Source organism: Saccopteryx leptura, chromosome 8, assembly GCF_036850995.1.
Source record: "Saccopteryx leptura isolate mSacLep1 chromosome 8, mSacLep1_pri_phased_curated, whole genome shotgun sequence".
Taxonomy (NCBI): domain Eukaryota; kingdom Metazoa; phylum Chordata; class Mammalia; order Chiroptera; family Emballonuridae; genus Saccopteryx; species Saccopteryx leptura.
Genome location: NC_089510.1, coordinates 55808078 through 55812764, shown reverse-complemented (window position 1 = coordinate 55812764; position 4687 = coordinate 55808078). Strand labels below are relative to the sequence as shown.

Below are 4687 nucleotides of genomic sequence, written 5' to 3'. Positions count from 1 at the left end.
ATGAAAGGCCTGGTCATGATCATGGCTGGAAGCCCACCCGAGAAGGCATCCTTGAAGGACTCCACTTGTTTCACAACCTACCTGCCAAGTCCTTAACCTACCGGTCATCTATCTTTAGCCCACCTGAGTAACTATCTAATTTTACTGTTGGTTTTGCCTCTATTATTAGACTGTCAGTATTAGCGGTGTTAATGGATGCCAAGTGTTAAAGAATACACCCACATCCTGTAGATTTAGCTAATTCATGCTCATTGACTTCCTGCTGTAGGAGAAGGAAGGTCAGAGCAACCTAGCAAAACACACCAGGCCTGATTCTAGCTTAAGGAAATAAGCTTAAATACACAAGGAGCTTTAGGCACAGAGACTCCCATCTCTGAGTTACTTAAATAGGGAAAACTGTAAATAACTCAAGTGTCCAACATAATTACATGTTATGGTGGCAATCCATTCAATGGAATATTATGCAGGCTTTAAAAATATGTGTATAAAATGTTTGTTATGAAAGGAAGAAATGCTTAGGTTCAAAGTTATGTGATAATTTAGGAATTCAAATTTTATCTATAATATAATAGATTATGTGTATGAGCTATTATTATTCATGAAGAACAGACTTAGAAATCTATCAATGTATCCAGAGGGGTTTTTCTTGGATGGTGAAACAGTGATGATGTTTTTCTTCTCTCTACTTTTAAGTATTTCCCATACCTGCTAAGATGAGCATGCATTAGTTTTACAATGGGAAAAACAGCAATTAGTAAACTTTATTTTAAAAGACTATTTTAGGCTTGGGCTGGGCTCTCTGTCAGAACCCTGTGTTGGAGACCTGTGCTGGCTGCCATGTCTGAGAGGGTGGCCTATCATAGGTCAGTCCCCGTCATGACAACATTTAATGAGTGTTGCCATGGGCAGAGGGTTAGACCGGGGGCAGTGGTTCTGATTGAAGTGCTAGCAGTATGCAAAGACCACTTAGTAAGCATGGGAGGCAGAGCAGCAAAGCGGGAAAGGCACTGGAGACATGGGTTCAAGGCCCGCATCTGTCCCTTACCAACCGCGTGAACTTGATCGCTCCCTTCTCTCTGGGCCAGCACCTCTTCCCTGGCAGAATGAGGAGTGTGGACTTCATGATTGCCAAGGTCTCTTTCAATTCTGTAATTATATTCAGATTCCTCTTCTTTTTAAATTTTATAAGTTTATTTATGCATCAGTGAGCAGATGAGCTGAGACCCTAGTGACATCAGCCAGATTCCTCTCTTCTTTCCCAGTTTAAAGCGGAAAGCCTAACCATAGGACACAGGCAGCAGGTCTGGGCAACCAGGTTCTGGATTTTTGACTGAGCACTGTTGCTAACTTCCTGGTCTTAGGTTTTTTTCTCCTTAAATTTGAGTGAATGGATAGATTTCTATTCCTGAGCCTCAAGTCAGTACTGCCCCCTAGCCCCTGCCTGTGCATCAGGATGACCCTTCTTCAGGAGGCCTCGTGGCCAGAAGACGTGGCTTGGGTAGGCATTATACCCCCACCTGCCTCAGAGGTCAAGTGAGAAGAGAAATGAACTAATTGGTGTGAAATGCTCTGCACTTTCAGAGAAAGGGGCTGAGAAACCCAGTCCTGGGAGCATGATGGGGGCGCCCCCTTTGTGTGCCCCAAACGGCAGGGTTCGGCTTTCACCAGGCCTGGGAGCCGGGCCTCAGGAGCAGGGCTTCCCCTTCACCACAGAGGCACCAGTGCAGCACAACATACAAATGTACTCCCGAAGGGGGCCCAGCCCCGCCCCCGGCGGCAGCTCCATTGGTCTTTCTCTTCTGCAGTGTGAGAATTATTGCCCAGCAGCCACATACTTCTCATGCGCGGGGACTGGGTGTAGCAGGCGCGAGGCCCACCAGGCCGGCCAGGCCCATACCCCCTGCTGCTGAACTGCTGAGTACGGAGCAGTGGAAAGAGGACTTGGGGAGGGTACCAAATTACTTTATTTGAAGGGATGGGACAAATGAAAGACATAAGTGGATGACTTAGTCCAAGTCACAGAAAAGGTCAAAGTAACTCCAACATGAATGTAGTGCTTCGGTGACCAGGGAAGTCACCCCGTGGCTATGGGAAGCCAGGTTAAGGCTTAGCTCTCTTCATTGCCTCCCAGAGTATGCCTGTCAAAGAGGTATTCTGCCACGCCTGCTTCGAAGGCCCACAACCTGCGCAAGTTGGTTATGTGGTCACCCAATTCTCTGACGGATTTCACCTGCTCATTCAGGAAGTGAGTCTCAATGAAGTCACACAAATGAGGGTCATTTTTGTCAGCGGCCAGTCTGTGCAATTCCAGAAGTGAGTGATTCACACTTTTTTCCAAGTGCAGCTCACACTCCACTGCATTCAGCCCGCTTCCCAGTCGTCAGAGTTCAGCTTCTTGACATCCTAAAGGAAGATTCGGCCAACTCGTTGGTTCTGCAGCTTCATCAGTTTCTCAGCACGTTCTCTCTTCTCATGAGATTGGTGAAGAAAATATTTGGCAAAGTTCTTCAAAGCCACATTATCGTGGTCAGAGTAGTAAGACATGGTCAGGGAGATGTAGGAAGCATAGAGCTCCCAGTTGACCTGGCAGTTGACGGCGACCTTGGCGTCCTGGTGGTAGTTCTGGTTGCACCTGTGAAAGGGTCGGGTGGCTGAGAAGAGGCGGCTACACGGTGCTGGAGCGGAGGCTGTGGCCGCGGGGTCTTGGGGCGGTCTGAGGGCACTAGGAGGAGGGGGCAGAGGGTGAATCTGGGCAGCTGGCTGAGAGGCAGGTCAAGCACCAGGTTCCGTCCAAGCACTGTTGAAGCAGGAAGCCCGAGCGACTCTGGTGAAGACTGTCGGGTATCCTCTGTTAAATGAGTGTTACAGGCTGGGTCCTTCTAGAAGCAAATGCAGAAATGGAGTGAAATGAAAAGGTTTATTAGGGCATAATACTCATGAAAGGAAAAGGGGGGAGGCAGGAGTGGGCAGGGGGGCTGACAGAGTTGACAAAGTCACTATGTCCCCCACCAGCCTTGCTGGGTGCTCTGGAGTGAACATTGCCTGTTAGAGAAGTTCTGCGGGGGTAGAAATACCAGCACCTTGCACCACTGCTTTGCTCTGTCATTGACCAAGGGTCACCCCGAGAACAGCATGATGTTGTCTTGACAGCTGAGGCCACCCTGAAGGAGCTAACAGTTGGAAGCTGTCCATTAACCAATCTCCTTGAAGCAGGACACTGACTCTTTTCTTAAAGACACACCTCCGTGGCTGCCTTGGGGAAATAATGTAGTTCAGTATACATAGAGTAAACACTCAGTGTATGTTCATTTCCTTCGTTTGCTTTGGAGCCAGACAGACCTAGTTTCAAATTCCAGCTTTCTGACTTACTGTGTGACCTGGGCAAGTGCAGTCAAGGGAGTTAACATCCTTCAATTTTACTTGATCACCCAACCTGGACCATGACTCACACAGTGATGACAAGAGTACATGTTTATCTCCCTGAACCTTGGTTTTCTTGTGTGTGAGATGGGGAGAATGAATTTCACCTCACAGGGTGATGGGGACGTATGCAGTGCCTGAAACTCTAGTTACAAACCTTTTTATTCAAGACATAATAAATCAGATTAAATAAATGTCTGACTTCCTGCCCCATCTGTCTAGGTGCTTAAGTGTGACCAGAAGTAACTTAATTAGTAGCATGATGGTCTATCAGGATATAAATCATATGGAGGTAAGAAATTTTAGGGGCCTGACCTGTGGTGGCGCAGTGGATAAAGCATCAACCTGGAATGCTGAGGTTGCTGGTTTAAAACCCTGGCCTTGCCCAGGCAAGGCACATACGGGAGTTGAAGTTTCCTGCTCCTCCCCCCTTCTCTTTCTCTCTCTCTCCTCTCTAAAATGAATAAATAAACAAAAATTTAAAAATCAAAAAAAAAATTTTAGGGGACCCTACCAAAGTGGGACCCTCCCACTTAGAAAAGAATATCCCTTTAAGATCTTGAGTTCTGCCTGACCAGGCGGTGGCACAGTGGATAGAGCATCGGACTGGGATGCTGAGGAGCCAGGTTCGAGACCCTGAGGTCGCCAGCTTGAGTGCAGGCTCATCTGGTTTGAGCACAGCTCACCAGCTTGGACCCAAGGTCGCTGGCTTGAGCAAGGGGTTACTCGGTCTGCTGTAGTCCCACGGTCAAGGCACATGAGAAAGCAATCAATGAACAACTAAAGTGCCACAACGAAAAACTGATGATTGATACTTCTCATCTCTCTCTATTCCTGTCTGTCTATCTCTCTCTCTGTGTCCCTGTAAAAAAAAAAAAAAAAAAAAAAAATCTTGACTCCCCAGAACCCAAGCCATGTCTATTCAAGGCAAGTCTGTGTTTTCCTTCTGTGTGGAAAGGTACTAATCTTATCCTTGCTCCAATTTCTTTATACCCCAAGTCTAAACTGAGTTCTCTTGTCCCCACCCCTCCCACGAAATGTCAACTTAAACTTGGTTAGATTCCTGTTCCCGGATAAATCCAGTCATCTGAGGCCCTAGGAAGTCTCCCCCAGACAGAACTCAGAGAATCTGTTTGTTTCCTCCGCTCTCACTCACCCTCTCTGTACGCACCAGATGCCTTGGGAAGGGAGAAGGAAGGACAAATAAAGAGAGAGGCATTTATCATGGAGATTTTGAGATGAAGCTTGGCTCAAAGGGAAAACTGAG

General features: G+C 47.2%; 1 pseudogene; it reads right to left on the bottom strand.

The window, feature by feature from the left end:
• Positions 1-2107: 2107 nt before the first annotated feature.
• LOC136379863 (ferritin heavy chain-like) lies at positions 2108-3407 on the bottom strand (annotated as a pseudogene).
• Positions 3408-4687: the final 1280 nt, after the last annotated feature.